We start from the raw sequence: 20,951 nt of genomic DNA on the forward strand, positions 1-20,951 counted from the left end.
TTCTTTTTCTTTCAGTAATTATTTTTTTTTTTTTTAGTAATTACTCTTATTTTGTTTTCTTTTTTCCTTTTTAGGCTGTGGCATGCAAACTCTTAGTTGTGGCATGTTGAATCTAGTGCCCTGACCAAGTATCGAACCTGCGTCCCCTGCATTAGGAGCACAGTCTTAACCACTGGACTGCCAGGGAAGTCCCTATTCTTACTTTTAGAGGGCACACTTAACTTTACCTTTATTCTAAATATTCTTCAGCTATGTTTGCCTTCCTCCTGAACATAAAGAGGTTCTTAGTGAAGAGGTCCTCTCTCATTAGAGCAGCTGTTCTTCGAATGTGTTTCCCGAGACCCATTCAAGAATCTGCAAGGTTAAAGCTATTTTATAATATTACTAAGATGTTGCTTTTCCCCCACTCTGTTGACATTTGCACTGATGATATGAAAGCAATGATGGGTAAAACAGCTGGCACCTTACATGAATCAGGGCAGTGGTACCAAACTGTCCCAGCTGTCATTGTATTCTTCATTGTCATGCACTCACAGAAAAAAAAGCCAATTACGCTTAAGAGTGCCCTTGATGAGGCAGTAAAAATTACTGATTTTATTCAATTTTGACCCACAAATATGTCTTTTTTAAAATCTGGGTGATGATATAGGAAACATGCATAAAGCACTTTTGCTGCACACAGTACAGTGGTTGTCTCTTGGAGAAGCACTCGTGTGATTGAGTTTAACAAGCCACTTTTTTTTCACAGAACATCATTTTTATTTGAAGAACGACTGACAGACAAACCATGGTTCTGCAGACGTGGGTATGTGACAGACATTTCCTTGAAAATGAAGTGCTCTTGTCACTTCAAGGAAAAGAAAAAAATTTAAGCTGTCAAGAAAAAAGGCTATTAATATATTCCCTTCTCCAACTACATGTCTGTGTGAGGCTGAATTTTCTACAGGTATTTCAATTCAGAAATAAGAATTTATGAATAATGTGATTCATCTATAATAATATATACATGAAAATGAGTACTTGATTCATATATAAGAACCCAGTTGTCTTCTAAGCCACACATTAAAGACACTGGCAAAAATGTACAAACAATGCCATTCATTAAATTTCTATCTTGGGAAATATTTTTCATAAAAATGTTAACATGTAGTAGGTTTATTATTTGCAAATGAAATAGTATTTTTTAAATATTAGTTTTAATTTCTAATATGGCAAATATCAGTTGATATAACCCATGTAACAAAAGCTCTTTGGGCCTACAATAATTTTTAAGAGTATAAAGGGATCCTAAGACCAACACATTCAGGAACTGTTGGTTTATTTCAGCTTTTTTATCACAAAAAAAGTGTCTACTTTGCAGTCAATAACTGATTTAAATGTACTGACTTGTCAAATCATTTTCTATTTTTTTAGCCACCACCTCTCCTATTGCAGAAACTGCCTTTGCTTCTTTTTTTTTTTTTTTGCAGTACGCGGGCCTCTCACTGTGCGGCCTCTCCCGTTACGGAGCACAGGCTCCAGACGCACAGGCTCAGCGACCACGGCTCACGGGCCCAGTCGCTCCGCAGCATGTGGGATCTTCCCGGACCGGGGCACGAACCCGTGTTCCCTGCATCGGCAGGCGGACTCTCAACCACTGCGCCACCAGGGAAGCCCTGCCTTTGCTTCTTTACTCCCACATCTTCTCTCTGGATTCACTTTTCTCCTTGCAGAAATGTATCCTTTAATAATTTTTTAAAATAAATTTATTTTTGGCTGTGTTGAGTCTTCGTTGCTGCGTGCGGGCTTTCTCTAGTTGCAGTGACCGGGGACTACTCTTCGTTGCAGTGTGCAGGCTTCTCATTGCGGTGGCTTCTCTTGCTGCAGAGCACGGGCTCTAGGTGCACAGGCTTCAGTAGTTGTGGCACACAGGCTCGATAGTTGTGGCGCACCGATTTAGTTGCTCCGTGGCACGTGGGATCTTCCTGGAGCAGGGCTCACCTGTGTCCCCTGCACTGGCAGGTGGATTCTTAACCATCACACCACCAGGGAAGCCCTCTTTTAATAATTCTTAAGTGAGGTTCTGTACTAAACTCATGTCTAAAAATGTTTCTAACTTACAGTCATTCTTGAATGTTATTTTAGCTGTGGATAAAGTTCTAGGTCAATATATACGCCCTCAGTATTTGAGACATTGTTTCCTGGCCTCTATTGTTACTGATGAGAAGTCAGCTGCCATCGTAATTGGTGGCCCTTTGTATATGGTGTCTTTTTTTTTTTTTTTTTTGCTGTGTTGCGTCTTCGTTGCTGTGCACGGGATTTCTCTAGTTGAGCCAAGCGGGGGCTACTCTTCGTTGCGGTGCGCGGGCTTCTCACTGACGTGGCTTCTCTTGTTGCGGAGCACGGGCTCTAGGCACGCAGGCTTCAGTAGTTCTGGCCTGTGGGATCCAGAGTGCAGGCTCAGTAGTTGTGGCGCATGGGCTTAGTTGCTCCCCAGCATATGGGATCTACCCAGAGCACGGCTCGAACTCATGTCCCCTGAATTGGCAGGTGGATTCTTAACCACTGCGCCACCAGGGAAGTCCAAGAACTAGGTCTTAAATAGTGTTTTGAGCCTACTTTGATACCCTTAAATCACAGATCTAGCTACTGAGTCAACCGAGACAAGGCTACTTGTCTGTTTTTGGTTTTAAAAGACCCAAAAGCCATGTTTTTCTCATTTACTCTCATTGGGCCCAGTTTTTTATAAAGCAGCAGTCCCAGGCCGAAAGTCAACAGTTTTCCCAGCCTGCTTTCACAAACTGACACCCATCCCAGGCCCTGGCTTTGATCACTATTCCTAGCTCTTTTGCCTCGGTCATGGAGCTCTCAAAAAGATTTTTACGAACAGAGGTCATGGTCTTGGCCACCCTGGTTCTAGACCCAGAGCCCGAGTTCCCACTCACCATGAGGGCTTTCTCTTCTATTTTTAGTCACATAAATATATCTGCTTTTATCTTAACCATTTTACCTGTTATTGTTAAGTGTGTGAGGCAGGGGAATTGTGTAGAAGCATGAACTCACTTTAATATCTCAATCAGAGGTAATAACTTACTTATACATTTTAAAAAATGATAATGTACTTTGTAAGCCAAAAAAAAGCTTTAACAATTTTAACATTTACTCTCTTTACTATAACAGAGGCAAATAAAAAGTGGAGTTATGGATGCAAAGAGGAGAAAGAGCCAAATGCTTATCACGGGAACGGGAAAAAGCTTCACATTTCAACCAGTTGTTTGCCCACATCCTAAAATGGTCTATGGATTCACTGGAACCATAAAGGAAGAAGTGAAACAAATACTTAATCATATCTAATGAACTTGTTAGAAAAGAGTGATACAATACTTGGTAGAAATGTCTCATCAGAGATGAAATAGAAGCTATTCCCCTGCAGTAGCGCAGTGGAGCCAGTCCTTTGTGGGGCAGGAGGTGCACAAATATCAATTTAGTTTGCTTCATCTATGTGTCTCTGGTCTGCTCTGTCCTTTGTTATACATGGAAACTGGGGCAGTTTAGCAACTCATTAAGAAACACACAAGAAGATGGGCAGCAGATCGGGAAGCATCATGGGCTGGGGCTCACAGCAGTGGTGAGAGCAAAGCAGTCCCCAGTGAACTAGGTGTCAGGTAGGTCAAGAAAGAGGGTCAAGTTCTGAAAACTGGAATACGGCAGAGAAGGTGGAAATAAGACAATGCTCTGATACTAAAACACACTAAAGTCAGAATGAGTTCAACAAATGAGGGCAGGGAGGAAGTCAGTCCCAAGCCTGAGGTTTAGCTGGGTTTGTGGTTGAGACTGAGTGGCTCCAGCAGTGGAGACAAAAGACCCAGGTTAGACAAGGAGCCATACGTGTTAAGTCCATACATTCAGAGCATGAGACCTATCACCAACATGGATGAAGATCCATGAAATTAAACTTTAGATATTTTAATGCTGTGCTCTAGTTCTACTTTTTAGTATTATAAGTGGACATTAATTCACAAACAGCAAACTATAGGAACCTGCCTAACTCAAGAAAGAAGCAATTTGCATACAGAAAGAGATATGAATATAAATTCAAGGTATTATTAAAGACAAGTTCATTCCCTTTTCTCCTAGCTGTCAATAGTAAAACTTTAAAACAATGTACCCCAGACTCAACAGTACTATTAACTTTTTCTAAAAACTGCAAAAAAAAATCTACTTCAGATCCAAATTTCTTGGTCAAGTAAAACTAAGAGATTGATCACTAAATTACAAAAACAAATCCATATGTAATAAGCTCAACTTTTAAATAAAGGTTTCTTCCCACCAGTGCCGGAAAATAAAATTTTCATGAGTTGGCCTCACAAAGGTTGTATCTAGACCAGAAATGCCCAATTAAAACAGACATAATCGAAGGTGCTGAGTTCTGAGTGGTTAAGCACTATGGACAAGGTACTAGCTAGTCAGAATGGCTACTGGTAAGGTGAGTTTGAATTATTGCCTGGAAGGGTAATAGCAGTGTCATATTAAACATTTACCCAGGGCTTCTTTTAAGTATTTAGGGAGGTGACATACCTTAAATATTAATGTTACTGTTTATTCATCAAATATTTATGGAATCCATACTATGGACCCAAACCCTGTATTAAGCACTAGATCTGGTTCTCAAGGAGCTTACCATGAGTTACATTGTTAATAAAAGCATATTATTAACACAAAAATTAAAATAAATTATGAGCTGTGTGCCAGATATTGTACTAGGTGTTTTATATTAGTATTTCACTTAATTCCATTTTAAATGTGAGAAAACTCAGGCTTAGAGGTTGAGTAACTTGCCCAAGTTCCCAGAGCTAGGATCTGGTGCTGTAATTAGAACTCCAATCTGTTCCAGAGCCCCAAATCCTATCCATTATGCATATTGCCTCTGGTAAGGGAGATAAGACATAAAGAGCATAATTATCATATAAGGTCAAAAGTGAAAAAGGAAAAAAGAACTGTAGATAATTAAGGACATTCAAGAAGACAAATTTCTTCCAAGTGGGTAAACAAGGAATGGCTTTGTGAAGCAAGTGATATTTACACAAATTTTTGTCAGATGGATAGGATCTGGTTGTACAGAGAAAGGATATGAAGGACAAGGTGTAAAAAGTATGGGTGGTGGAAGGCGTGTTGCACCAGGAATCGGAAGATCAGGTTCAAGCTTTACTCCTAACTGTGCACACGAAGTAAGCCACTTACCTCTCTAGGCTTCAGGTTATTCTTATGTAAAATGTCCAGTATTGTTCATTAAAAAAAAACAAAACAAACATAAGCTATATGCAAGAAGATAGTCACAGTAGAGTCATTTATAAAAGTAAAATCTAGGAAACAACTTACCAACAATCAAGAAACGGGTAAATAACTCAAATTATTATGCAGCCTTTCTGACAATAATTATGGATACTGTAGCAACATAGAAAAGTGTAACAAACAGCAAATAATAAAAACTATTCAATACTGCACTATTACAAACATACATATGACCAAAACTAAAGCATAGTATACAGAAATAAAATTTGAAAAATAAAAATACACATGCCAAATCTGTTCCCCAGATCTCTTAAAGTAAAAAAACTCTAGGGGGCTTCCCTAGTGGCGCAGTGGTTGAGAGTCCGCCTGCCGATGCAGGGGACACAGGTTCGTGCCCCGGACCGGGAAGATCCCACATGCCGCGGAGCGGCTGGGCCCGTGAGCCATGGCCGCTGAGCCTGCGCGTCCAAAGCCTGTGCTCTGCAGCGGGAGAGGCCACAACAGTGAGAGGCCCGCGTACCGCAAAAAAAAAACCTCTAGGGATTCTCCAAGTGACTCTGATGTATACCCAGGACTGTGAGGCACTGATAGGATATCTAATGTTTCTTTCAACTTGAACATTCTAATTCTTTAAGTGCATTTCGTATACCATGGCAAAGTAGACAAGTGCTAAGAACAGATTATAGAAATGTACAGGGAATAAAAATTAGTTTGGGGTAACTGCACCACAGGATCTGTCAAAGAGAGCATGAAGGAACATGAAGGCCCTGATAGGCTAAGGAGGGGTTTGGACATCATGCTGTTGGCCATAGAAGGTTATCTATAGCTTCTGAGCTAAGTAAAATAGTGAGAGCAGCACCAGAGCTCTCTGGAGTCTGGAGTCTTAGCAGCCTTGGGGTTTCTGCTGCCTTTGGCTGGCATCATTGGGTTTAAAGGGCCCTCACTAGTCTCCAAAAATGTCCTTAATTTTCTTATGAAGACAATCTAAGATAGCTCTTAGGGAGAGCAGGGATGTCAGTTACCTGGCATATTAGGTAGTACTATATTCTCCCTCACCTGAGGCAGACTTCACTAACCAATCACAGTATTCTTTCCCAATAAGCCTAGTTGGCTTCAAAATAATTCTCAATACTTCTCATAGCCCTCCAGGAAGCCAGGAAACCCTTCTAATGGCAGAGATTTTTCCATCTCCCTACTCTTGAGCCTTAGAAGCAGAACCTACTCCTTCAATCTGGCTAAGAAGTGCTCCAAGGATTGGACAGGAACTCTAACGGTTCTAACTTCCTTTTGTGTGTGTAACTACATCACAGGTTCATCTCATACCAAGGGAAAAAGAAAAAAAACGGCAAACAGGAACGTAATTCCTAGTTAAGGTAGTGAACTTTAAGGATTGAAAATAAATCATATAAAAGTACAGACAAAAGTAAATTTATGTATAAAGGAGGGGTGTGGGGGGAAAGCTGGCTTTGGTCTCCTTCTTAGCTACATCACATGCCAGTAGGTACAAAACTTACAGAATATTGATGGGAATTCTTTATCCAGACTGTTGATCACATTTGAAGGCAACAGAAAAATGTTCTCAAATATGCAAAGAGTCAAGAAATACACCAGCTATGTACACTTCTTCTCAAAAATGTATCTGAAGATATCATCCAGCCAACCAACTAATGAAAAAAGAGAACACGCTTTTGATTTGGAATTTGTGACATGAAAGGACTAACAGTTAATATTTGAACCTTTGAAGCTAAATAAGTAGGAGAATGAGAAGAAATATTAAGTATGATCATTTCCTCACATTTAATACAGTGAACAAATAAATTTTATTCTTGATGAATCAAGAAATATATATGAATATTATTGAAAGACACAAAAAAGTAAAAAACAGAAAGCGACAAGGATTTACTGTACAGCACAGGGAATTATATTAGGTATGTTGTACTAATCTATAATGGAATATAATCACAGAAAAAAATAACTGAATCACTACGCTGTACTCCTGAAATTAACACAATATTGTAAATCAACTTTACTTCAATTTAAAAAAAGAGAGTCTATCATTTAATTTACCAGAAGATGGGAAGATATACCAAAAATACATAGAGAAATGTGTGGAGGAATATGCAACAAAATATATTAACATGTTATCTCCAGATGGCTACATCGAGGGTAAATTCCGCTCTCTTATTCTTTAAATTTCACCAGAGTTCCCCACCTCACGGCCTTAGGACTTGCTGCTCCCGCCACCTGAAATACTCTTAACCTATACTCTTAACCTATCTTCACATGGCTAAGTCTGTCTCTGCAGGGCTGTCCCTCTCTCATTACTTAGATACAGCTCACATATGATTTATTTCCTCAGAAAGGCATTCCTTGATCATCCAATCTAGAGCAGTCCCATCCCCACAAATCACTAGTATTTTACTGTCTTATTGTGTTCATGGCACTTTATCAGTATCTTAAATTAGAAATTATCTTATTTTTTCTTTGAATACTGTTAATCTTCCACACTAGAAATGGGAGCTCCATGAAGGGAGGGGCTTGTCCCTTCTGTTTCAATGCTGTATCTCCCCTTAGGACCTTGAAGCATACTTTGGCACATAATATTTGTTGAAAAATGTATATCCATAAGTCAATTTTGTAATCAGAACAAAAAAATAAAGTTATTTACTTTTGAGATATGAAAGAAATAAAAGCAGAGAGAATTAAGTTAGTTAAAAAAGTGGGGCTTCCCTGGTGGCGCAGTGGTTGAGAGTCCGCCTGCCGATGCAGGGGACACGGGTTCGTGCCCCGGTCCGGGAAGATCCAACATGCCGCGGAGCGGCTGGGCCCATGAGCCATGGCCGCTGAGCCTGCGCATCTGGAGCCTATGCTCCGCAACGGGAGAGGCCACAACAGTGAGAGGCCCGCGTACTGCACAAAAAAAAAAAAAAAAAAAGTGAAAGATAAGACTATACTAGGGTATCATTTTATGCAAACTTAATTGGCAAAAAAAATGTAGAAGTATGAGAACCTTAAATGTTGGAAAGGATATGGCTCAGTGGGAACTCATATGTCACTGGTGGAGTATAAATCAATTCACTACTTTGGTAAACAATGTGACATTCTCTTATAGGGCTCATCATTTGCATATCCTATTACCCAGCAATTCCATTGCTGGAGAAACCTCTTCATATGTATGCACCAAGAGACACACGTTATAATGTTCACCACAACACTGCAAAGGCAAAACAACTGGACTCCTAAACAGCCATCAAAATAAAATGAATAAATTCTGGTACATCAGACAAAACTGGAAATCAATGTACTGCAGCTACCCAAAACAACATGGATGAATCTTAGTATGATTTAGCATAATCCCCATGATTCCAATTTTATAAAGGTTAGAAACAGAATTAAATACATTTTTATATATAAGTAGATGTACAAATTAAAACAAAAGCAAAAACATGATAAACATGTTCCATATATCCTTTTGTGTCAGCTACTTAAAAAAAGTTAAATACGGAGACTTCCCTGGTGGCGCAGTGGTTAAGAAATCTACTGGCCAATGCAGGGGACACAGGTTCAATCCCTGGTCCAGAAAGATTCCACATGCCAGGGAGCAACTAAGCCCGTATGCCATAACTACTGAGCCTGCACTCTAGAGCCTGCGAGCCACAACTACTGAACCTGCACACCTAGAGCCCGCAGTCCGCAGCAAAAGAAGCCACCGCCAGGAGAAGCCCGCGCACCGCAACAAAGAGTAGCCCCCACTCGCCACAACTAGAGAAAGCCCGCGTGCAGCAACAAAGACCCAACGCAGCCAAAAAATTAATTTAAAAAATTAAAAGTTAAATAAGAAAAAAATTGGACCTCACTTTGGAGTTGACCATATCTATCATTCAAATATGAATACTACACTTTTAGGAATTTTGGTTACAAACAACGAATTTTTAAAAAAATATATTAGTTCTAAAAAGAAAAACTTTAAAAAATTACAGGAGGCCTCTGACTTAAAGCTAACCATATTTTACAACTGTACTTCCTATATATAGCAGAGTAGGTCTTCAATAAATATATATTTGCTCAATGAATGATAGGTGATACATAATTGAAGGACTATTAATAAAAACAGCTAACTTTTATCGAGCTAGGAACAGTTTTAAACACTTCACATAAAGTGTTCCATTTAATTTTCATAATAATCTTATGAGGCAAGTCATGTATATTATCCCCACTCATGGAAGTACTAGAAAGTTCTATGAGAATATAGAGAAGAGAGTACTTGTCTCAGCCCCAGAGGGCCGAAGATTATTAAAATGTCCTAGTTAGGAGCAAACTAGAGCAATTAAACTTATTTCAATACAATTTGAGTTTCTGAAGTTACATGCTTCACTTTCTTTTCTTTCACATTTTGATGTAGTCTGTCAGCAATAAAATTAAGGCAAATGTATTGTTAGGCTCATGTAAATTTTAAAAATTGTAACTGGTACCCTTTACAAATCCTGAATTCAAAAGTACAGCACTGGGCTTCCCTGGTGGCGCAGTGGTTGAGAGTCCGCCTGCCGATGCGGGGGACACAGGTTCGTGCCCCGGTCCGGGAGGATCCCACATGCCGCGGAGCGGCTGGACCCGTGGGCCATGGCCGCTGGGTCTGCACGTCCAGAGCCTGTGCCCCGCAACGGGAGAGGCCGCAACAGTGAGAGGCCTGTGTAGCGCCAAAAAAAAAAAAAAGAAAAAAGTCCGCAATAAAAACAGTCATATTATTTAAGACATGCTAGCCTAAAGTATCACATTTAAAAAAATAAGCACTTGCTACTAATTTGGGTGGGTTACAGGTTCTAATTTGCCCCATCCTACATCTGCTTCAAACAGCTGCTTCAAGCAGTTCATCTCTGCATCTCTATAAAATGAGGTTAGACTAGATCTTTAAGGTGCCTTCTAATTCTAACATCCTGTGGTTCTATAAAGACAGTACTTTTAAGCAGGATAATTTAAAAAATTCCAATCTTCAAACCAGATACAGTAGTTCTGATCCCAAATGTAAAACTTTTAACTGCCAGGCTTAAATTAAAATACAAGCTAAATGTGTCTCCCTTTCCTGGTGGGAAGCTGAGAAAAACCAACTCAGGTGTCTTGGGTTTCCCAGGACTAGGGTTTTCCCACCACTAGAGTATTTCTTAAGAGAGAAAATACCAAGGTTGTGTCAGAGAAGCAATCGAAAGAGGTCATATGAAGAGGGCCAGGGAGAACAAGAAAAGAATAGAGGCAATATGGATAAATATCCAAGTAAACTCCCTAACGAAGACTTCATTTTGTAGATATCAAATCTCCTAATATTTGTATCCCTTTTACCTACTTCCTACCCACTTTCTCTAAGTTTTTTTAGGTGAAAACAAAACACCTCAAATTTAGTTTTTAACTATGCAAAGGGGCTCATAAATATTTTTGAATGAAAATCGGAATTCTGTCTCTATCCCTGGAGATCTTAAAAATCTTTTTTCCAGTAATACAAGAGGCCCTAAGGTACTTGGTCAAGAATACATTGGTCTAGAACTTGTACTAATTTTTATCTAAAAGCATAATTACTTTGATGAAATTTATATAAGATGATACACATGGGACTTCCCTGGTGGCGCAGTGGTTAAGAATCCACCTGCCAATGCAGGGGACACGGGTTCGAGCACTGCTCCGGGAAGATCCCACATGCCGCGGAGCAACTAAGCCCGTGTGCCACAATTACTGAGCCTGTGCTCTAGAGCCCGCAAGCCACAACTACCAAGCTCACGTGCCACAACTACTGAAGCCTGCGCGCCTAGAGCCCGTGCTCTGCAACAAGAGAAGCCACTGCAATGAGAAGCCTGTGCACCGCAACGAAGAGTAGCCCCGGCTCGCCACAACTACAGAATGCCTGCGCACAGCAACAAACACCCACACAGTCAAAAATAAATAAATAAATTTATTTTTAAAAATATATATGATACAGTATCTATTACAAGGGAAGTATCTTTCTATATCACCAACTTGATGAGGCATATTCCACTACGAAAGTCCTACATACACAATATATTTCATTTTCAAATTGTGAAGTGCTTCTGGTAATAAGTATGTACATTGAAAATAAAATGCTAAATTTGAAAAAAATTTTGAGTATCAGAGAGCAAAGCTTCACTACTTGCATAATAAGGTAATAAATTATCGTTTATTACATAATTTTTTTTCAGCCACTGAGTAGTAAGCCCAGAGTAAGACTATCTCATATTTCACAAGAAAGACTTTCCAGGGACTTCCCTGGTGGTCAATGCAGGGAACACGGGTTTGAGTCCTGGTCCGGGAAGACCCCACATGCCACAGAGCAACTAAGCCCGTGTGCCACAACTACTGAGCCTGCACTATAGAACCCACGTGCCACAACTACTGAAGTCCACGCGCCTACAGCCCATGCTCCACAGCAAAAGAAGCCACTGCAATAAGAAGCCTGCGTATGGCAACAAAGAGTAGCCCCCACTCGCCACAACTAGAGAAAGCCGGTGTGCAGCAACAAAGACCCCAAGCAGCCAAAAATTTAAAAATGAATAAGGACTTTCCAAAGAGAAAAAGTAGAAGGAAAAGAAAACATTAAAAAAAGAATACTTTCCAGCAAAAACTCAGTCAAGTTTTTAATGATTATAAAGAAACCCAGAAGATATAAGATTAAGAAGACAAGTACCAATACTCTTTATCCATTCACTAACTTTACCAAAATGAAATCCTCAAGGAAGCACTTGAGTACTGAAATACACCCGAGAACACCCAGTTATTGGTGTTTTTGGCACCTTATACTTTAAAAAATTGAGGATGCCCAGATGAGGTCAAGAAGAAAGTATTTGTAATTTACTTTAAAATACTTCAGTATTTGCAATGTGGCAAAATGTATTATTTAGGTTAAGCTGTAACCCAGGTGCTAATCAAGAATACACAGTCCCTGAGTGGTCTAGTGGTGTTTTAATTAGGAAACATATGACCAGAAGCTGTACCTACAGGCCAATCTGACATCTGTAGTTACGTGGATCAGCTATACTTAAATAGTCCTCACTCCTGCAAAAACAGACTGGATAAGAATTATGAGGCCTGTATCCTTTACTCTTCGATTTGATACTCTAGGTTAAATTTCCATACGATCCTGTATCTAACAGTTAATTTTGGTTGATGTTTGCCCAGAACTTTCTATAAGAGAGCTCGACCTCTGAAATTTTATAATTTTCTCTGAGTTCACTTTTCATGGTAGATGGTGGTTGGATTATCTAGAGGACAGACAGCTGCAACTTGCTTAGATCAATCTGCTTCTTTCATCTGGACACGGGATAAATGTTTGCCAGGCAAACAGTGGCGTTTACCATATGCTGACCTCTCTGCAATAATTACCTTTCTCCCACTCCATCTACTGTCTGCCCAACATCCTTCAAGACTCAGAAGTAATCATTTCTGTACAGTCTTCCCTCTTCAACCAACCACCACCAGGCTGAGTTAAGAAGTACTCCATTTCTATTTTTACAGCCCTTCGCACACCACACTATTTATACCACATTTTACATCACTAAAACCACTGTTTCTTCCAGTGGACTGTATGTTCAATGAGAACATGTACCATTTCCTTAATTACAAAATATTGCAAACATATATAAGTATATCCACATATATACCACCTAGCTTTAGCACTTTGCTGTATTTGCTGCAGATCTTTAAGAAAATAAAATATGACCTGGGATTCCCTGGTGGTGCAGTGGTTAAGAATCCGCCTGCCAATGCAGGGGACACGGGTTCAATCCCTGGTCCAGGAAGATCCCACATGCCGTGGAGCAACTAAGCCCGTGAGTCACAACTACTGAGCCTGCGCTCTAGAGCCCGTGAGCCACAACTACTAAAGCCAGTGAGCCACAACTACTGAAGCTCGCGCTTCTAGAGCCCATGCTCCACCAAGAGAAGCCACCGAAAAAAAAAAAGAGAAGCCCACCCGCAGCAACAAAGACCCAACAATGCAGCCAAAAATAATTTACTGAAAAAATATAAAAATATGACAGATAATAGTTGAAGCACTTTGTTTACCTCCACCTCCAACAAGAGGCAACTTATACCCTGTATTTGGTATTTACCATTCCCATGCAGCTCTCCATACTTTTGTTACATGTATCTGTATGCATAAACACTAGTGTTGTATGTTTCCAACATTTAAATGCTGTAACATTGTACATACCTTTACTCAACCTGCTTTTATCACGCATTATTTGATATTTATCCAGGTTGATAGTTAATTTTAACTGTATTTTTTTTGCATTTACCTGTATTTATTCATTCCTCTACTGATGAGTATTTTGGTTGTTTCAAATTTTTCAGTTGCAAATAATATCACAGTATTTTTGTACATCTCCTTGTGCACGTATGGTTTCTATAAGACATATATCCAGAGGTGGAGCTGGTGGATCTAGGAATATGTCATCTCCAATCTTATTCATAATCTTGCCAAAATGCTTTCCAAAGTGACTGAACTAGTTTATGTGGCAATATCTGCTAAAAGGTCCAAGATATTCTCTCCTTCTTCCTTTAATAACAGATCCTCCAAATTTTAGACGGGCGTATAGCCAACTAAAAATATATAATATCATTTCTCAAAATTTTTGTAACTATCTGTGGCCATGTGCCTAAGTTCTGGCCAATGGGATGTAAATAGAAGTTGGGCCACTTCTAGGTGATACCCTTAAAAAGATGAGATGGACCCTCCCCCCTTCTTAATTGGTATGTGGATATGATGGTCATAGCTGGAGTAGCTATCATGAAACCAAAGAATGAAGGTGCCTACTAAAGCTGACAGATAAAAAACTAAAAGAAGCCTGGGTCACAAACACTTTTATCAGCTCTATGCTTGGACTGTTACAAGAGAAAAACTTCCACTTCACTAAACCACGTTATAGTTGGATTTTCGTTACAACAGTCAGAACATGGATCCTAACAAAACACGCTCCCATTGGCAGTGTGTAAGAACATATGTTGTTCCGCATCTTTGTCAACATTTTTATCAGACCTTGATTTTTGCCAAATCGATATAGGTTTTTGAAATGGTATTCTACTGCTTTAACTTGTATTTTTATGACTCCTAGTGAAGATGAGTCATCTTTTCATATTTATTGGTCATTCTCGTCTTCTCTTTTGTGAAGTACCAGTTGATACTTTGCCCATTTTTCCACTGGACTATACTTTTCTTGTCAACTAAAAGCTTTAAATATTCTGTAGATATAGATATAGATAGATAGCAAAATACTTCTTCCTGACTTAACCTTACTGTTGTGAGCTAACTTCAGTTTTCTTAGCTGTCCAACACAAGGAGGTTAACATGGTTTTACAGCATTTTCATTTGAGTGTATGTAGGCTGGGAATGTAATTCTTAGTTCTGAATATGAAGACACCTTTCAGAAAGCATCCAGGATTTGCAAACATACTTCTAAAATACTACATGATGGATTTTTCTTATAAAAGGCACACAACAATCAAAAAAAAAGAAAAGGAATTCCAGAGACTGACACTGTCCTCAAAAAATCGTTAGAACTAAAGGATGTAATAAAGTAGGCAAAGTGAAAGAGAGAGAGAGAGACTGACTCCAGGTAAAACAAAAAACTTTACTGAAAAGGAAATGTAATCACATTACACTTTGTGGCCTTTTGAGCAATATTTACTATCATAAGAAATCTGTCGATTTCTAATTTTAAAATCAATCTGTAAAGAAATTAAAAAATCAATCTATAGACAAAACATGTTATGTTTTATAGAAAATGCAAATGTCCGAGCCTTGACACTACAGAAAGTATAGATGTGCAAAGTAAAAAGTGAAAGGTAGAAAAGGAACAGAAGAGTAAACGATGATATCTTTATGTTATTAAGTAAGGAGTTTAGATACTGTCTTTAACTGACAGAACAAGGAATAAAGATATGTTACAGAGGTAACAAATAGTGGAACAAAAAAGTGATATAATTACATAAAGGATAGTAGAGATGGAATAAGCTAAATCGTTACTTAAGACAGTGGAAATCAACAAATGTTAATATTTATAAGTCAGTAACAGAAAGATGTCATTTATACATACTGAGAGGAAGCCAAATAAAAATACTATTAAAAGTAGTTCTTCCTTGGTACTGTGACTGTGGGTGGGGCAGGGAACTATTGCCCTTTTTTTGGCCACACCACACAGCTTGCAGTATCTTAGTTCCCCGACCAGGGATTGAACTCAGGCCCATGGCAGTGAAGACGCCAAGTCCTAACCACTGGACCGCCAGGGAGGTTCCCTATTGTTTTTTTATTTGATCCACATTGGATTTTTAAAAGTGATATGCAATACTTTAAACAAAAATTTACTGTTTCAAAAAGGAACAGTATGAACTCTGTACAAATTTCCAGGGACCATGTAAAAGATTAGGCGCTCTTAGAAATTATGAATTTCTGGAGTTAAATTCTTTTTTTTTTTTTTTTTTTTAGTCTCACCGCTACTTGCTTGCTGATTGAGAAACAGATGCCTGAGGTATGCTTGTCAATATCCTGACAGTTATCACAGCTTTTTTGATTTGAGATCACAGAGATGAACCTATTCAATGCAACAAACATTTATTGCCCACTATGTGCCAGGCACTATGAACCAGAGGTAGAATGAACACCAGGGTAATAAATTTAGTCATCTATTTTAACTGTTTCCAAGATACGTCTTCCACCCAAACAATTCACTGGTTGTTCTTAAGTTTTACTTTCATGATCTCAACCCTCTTAGAATACTGCACTGCCACCAAAACCCTTCTAGGAACTGAAATCCTGAGGCTGAACAATAATTTATTTATTCCCATCTACAACCTTCAACTCAGTCATAGTGGCCAATTACTGCCACTCTTGTTCCCTGACATCACGCTCCATCAAGCTGACATATCATTTGCTTGTCCATTATCAAACCTTCCTCTCTGGGACTATCTGGGTTTCCTGCTATTCACAGCTGCTAGATAAATTCCCACAAACATCAGCTTCCATCCAAGAAGCCCCACACTGGTGACCCACAAAAGAACTGGTCTGAAGGTGTGTTTGGCTCATAGTGTTTCATTTAATTTTTAAAACAGAACTACCTTTTTGTCAAATTCAAAAAGATTTCTAACTTTTCTAGGAAAATGAAATCAGACAACCCTGACCAAACGTTACACATGGCATGAACCTCATTCAGAAGGGTCAAGACTTCACCACTCTCCAATTGGCTCGTTTCACTCATTTCTACTACCTATCTGGTTCTAGGTATTTTATTAATAGTTTGCAATCCCTAGTCCAGTCTACCTCTATTCTAAATTCGAGCTGATCTTTCACCATGTAGGAAAAGGGAACTTTTTATTCTGGTAGACATCCTATAGGAAAAGTTACCTCTCAAAAGTTACATCCTACAGGAAAAGTTACCTCTCAAAAATCCTTCTAATCTTCCTGGAAAAGCACAAACTACACTGTTTCTCAGAACAGTTTTGTCCAAGAAACTCTTACTGTTGGAAAGGGTTATTCATTAGCCAATCAATAAGTACCTTCTAAAATCCTGCTTAAAAAAAAAAAAATCCTGCTCAAAAGAACAGCATGAGTTAGTCAGATTTAAACTGCGCAATGCTCAAATAAAGGCACATGTCTGTTGGAACCGCTAGTCTGCTCTGATGAAATCAACCCACTATTGGCAAGTTAGTTGAATTCAGCAATTATTAAGTGCCTCTCTTTAAGTATTGAGCTGGCCAAAAAGCTCATGCGGCTCTTTCTGTAAGTTACAGAAAAAACCCAAACGAACTTTTTGGCCAACCTAATACTACGCAGCAGCATTCTAGGTTTTAGAAATATAATGAACAAGACACACACCTCCATTCAAGGAGGCTGCACTCCAGTCCAAACAGGCAACATTAACGGTTGAGTACTTGGTGTAATGAAAGCATATATGAAGGTCATCGTGAAGGCTCAGGAATTTTTAAGAGGAAATAACCTCTAAACTAAAATTTGCTAAGTGTAAAGATGAGGATGTCAACCAAGACAAGAGGTAATGGGAGGAGACAGGGTGTTCAGCCTAAAAGAATTGAGAGTTTGAACTGAGTACAAAGGGGAATTGGAAAGAAGTGAAACTGGGAAGATAAGCAGTGGGTCAGATTATGAAAGGTCTTCCAAGTCAAATAAAGAAGTAAAACCTGAGTATCACTCTTCACTCCTACTCTTTATGGCACTTCCAATCATTCAAGTTTTATCCTGAGGGAAAAGAGAAGTCATTAAATGAGGAACGGGAAAAGAAGCTTAAGAAGCACCAAAAGGAATAATATAGAGAGCACTAAAGAAGGTAGAAGTTGCTCTGTAACGACATTACAAGACAAGCACAGAAAACAAGCACAGACTGGGAGAATACATTTGCAAAAAAAAATCTGATAAAGGACTTTGTACCCAAAATATAAAAACAAAATTATTAAAACTCAATAAGGAACCAACCCAATTTAAAAATGGGCCAAAGACCTTAACGGAAACCTTACTAAACAAGATATATGCATATGAAAAGATGCTACATGTTATATGAAGTTAATGCACAGTTAAATGAGATACAACTACACACCTATTAGAATGGCCAGTGTCTAGAACACCGACACCACCAAATGCTAGCAAGGATGCAGACCAAGAGGAGCCTGCATACATTGCTGGTGGGTATGCAAAAGGGCACACTTTGACAGAGTTTGGCAGTTTCTTATAAAACTAAACACTCTTTACTATACAATCCAGCAATTACATTTCTTCACACTCCAAAGGATTTGAAACCTTATGTCAACACAAAAACCTACACATTGATGTTTATAGCAACTTTACTCATAACTGTCAAAACCTGGAAGCAACCAAGACATCCTTCAGTAGGTGAATGGCTAAACTCGTACATCCAATTGAATATTATTCAGCACTAAAAAGAAATGAGCTAACAAACCATAAAGACATGGAAGACCCTTAAACACATATTACTGACAGCTTATCTGAGGCTATATACTGTATGATTCCAATTGTATGACATTCTGAAAAAGGTAAAACTATGAAAACAAAAAAAGATGTGACTGCCAGGGGTGGGAGTTGGGGAGATGAATAGGCAGAGCACAGAGAATGTTTAGGGCAGTGAAAACGCTCTGTATATTACAATGATGGATATGTCACTATACTTTTATTCAAAGCCATACAAAGCACATCTAGTGAACCCTATGGTAAACTACAGATCTATAGACTTTGGGTGATTATGATGTATCAGTGTACATTTATCCATAGTATTTTTAAAAAAAAAAAGTACCATTCTGGTAAATGATGTTGATAATGGGAGAGGCTATGTGTGGGGGCAGAAGGTATATGAGAAATCCTGAACCTTCCTCTCAATTTTGTTGTAAACCTAGAACTGCTCTAAAATATAAAGAAAAAAAAAAAAAAAAAGGCAGTTGGTGTAATTCCAGAGCACAGTAAAAGGGGTTACCATGAAGAACTAGATACTGACTCCAAAGCAATAAAGGATGTAAATACAGGTTATTTTATTTTATAGATATGGTATCTAAAAGTTAAAGGCTTTGACTTTTTATTACCTTCATGAATTAGGAAGCAAAGGCATGAGACAAGTACATGTATGCCGTGTGTGCTGGCATGGGAAGGAAGCAGACAAGGATTTGAAGACACATGGAACAAATAAGCGGAAAAGGTGACTATACCCTTACACAGAATTGCTTTGCAGCACCATGGGCTCAGCAAAGGTTGAAATGGTTATATGTTATCCATCTACAGTGTATGATTATACCCTATTAGACAACTTGCAAAGTTGTGTGATTGCTTCAGTAGTGTCACTACAACCCATATTCTTCAAAAAACATTAATCACTCAAAAAATCAAAAAAAACATTAAGCACCTATTACATTAAGTAGTGTGTCAAAGACTTCAATAAAAAGGAACTTTCAGGAGTCAGTAAATTAAAGCAGAGGGATAAAAGTCATGAGGTCAAATAGAACAAATGAGCTTATAAATAACGGTTTTGTTTCAGGTAATGAGCAGCTCACTGATCCTTTCAAACTCCAGGTACAAATAAGCTGGATGAACAGCACACTCACTCTGCCAACTATTAGAAACTGACTGTGGAAAACCAGCTTTGGGGAAGGTTTTCTCTGTGTGTGGTACACGAGCCTCTCACTGTTGTGGCCTCTCCCGTTGCGGAGCACAGGCTCCGGACGCGCAGGCTCAGCGGCCATGGCTCACGGGTCCAGCCGCTCTGCGGCATGTGGGATCTTCCCAGACCGGGGCACGAACCCGTGTCCCCTACATCCGGCAGGCGGACTCTCAACCACTGCGCCACCACGGAAGCCCTGGGGAAGGTTTTATAAAGAGTTCAGTTATGTAAAATAGGATTTACCTGGGCCTAACAGAAAGGTTTTTGAAGCAGGGGAGCAGTCTTACTACTGAGAGAAAGTGACAGAAAAAATTGAGGGATTACAAGACGGTGGCCAAGTAAAGTGTGAGATACAGAGGGCTGCCAAAACATTTTAAGCTAGTCCTTGTGAACAGGAGGAATTCTAGTTTTAACTTGACTGAGTCAATAGCAGTCAGGCCCAATTACTGTTCCTGAATCCTACTACTCCACATCACCAGAACAGTGGCACTGAGGAAATGGTGACGGTGTCTGGTCATCTGGTGGTAGACTGTGGATGCTTCTGAAGAGATGTGGAGACCAAAACGAAACTCTCATCAGTGAAGATCAAAGGCACTCCAATTTCTAGAGGAAATGTATATCCCTAATGTGGTATTCAAGGACCTTTACAGACACACCTTAAATTTTCTTCTCATTCTTTGCAACTTTCACTCACATACCTCTTTATATTGTTGGGTTTTCCAGTCATTCCCTTAACACTTTTTCATATTTGTCCAAATCCTAACAACTCTTCAAGACCTAGTTCAAATGCCTCTTTTTCCCGACACAAGGCAGGTGGAATTACCGTCCTCCAAACTTCCTCAGAGGGCATTTTCACTTTCCTGTGTTAGCATTTATCCTTAAATCTAAAAAGACCGAAGCTTTCTCAATGCCTTACCAGATCTTCAATAAACATTTCCTAAATGAACGGTCAGGTGTGGGCTAAACCATGTGTAAGAGTTTAACTTTCAAATCTTTTTTACTTTTTTTGTGCTTAGGTTTGGCATCATCTAACTTCTTCTCCAATGATCATCTAAGCCATATTAATTCATAACATCAGTTATTCTTGAGTTCTGTTTAGAGCCAGGTTCTTGGCCTTCTAACTAGTCCCTATACTGCCCACCAATCCCCCCACCCTCAAACAACTTAGAATGACCTTTTAAAAATCATTTATACTACTCACCAGCTCAAAGTCCTTCAATGACTTCCATTAGAATAAAATTCAAACCATGACCTGTGATTTGGCCTACCTTTCCAAGCTGTACAAAGGCCATCCCAATCCACCACTCATATACTTCATTTTTTGTTCCTCCAAGATGCTATGCTTTTCCATCTCAGTTTCTGCACATACTATTCCTTCTGCCTGTAATACTGTTACCCAACAAGACTTTTTGCAATGGCTGGCTTCTTAAATCCTCAACTCCAAGGTCCCTTTTGAGATGCATTCCCTGTCTATCTGTACATAGGAGAGTATCCAAACATGTCATAGGCATT

General features: G+C 39.1%; 1 protein-coding gene across 8 annotated transcripts in view; it reads right to left on the reverse strand.

The window, feature by feature from the left end:
- ZNF207 (zinc finger protein 207) overlaps positions 1-20,951 on the reverse strand; it is a 47,101-nt gene continuing 26,150 nt past the window's right edge. For 6 of the 8 annotated variants that reach the window (XM_059997571.2, XM_059997572.1, XM_059997570.1 and 3 more), the window contains one exon: positions 15,730-20,951. This exon is cut by the window's right edge and continues 11,843 nt beyond it. The gene's annotated coding sequence lies outside the window, so the exon portion shown is untranslated. The other 2 variants (XR_011246275.1, XR_011246274.1) reach the window with 1 other exon arrangement.

Source organism: Delphinus delphis, chromosome 19, assembly GCF_949987515.2.
Source record: "Delphinus delphis chromosome 19, mDelDel1.2, whole genome shotgun sequence".
NCBI classification, from domain to species: domain Eukaryota; kingdom Metazoa; phylum Chordata; class Mammalia; order Artiodactyla; family Delphinidae; genus Delphinus; species Delphinus delphis.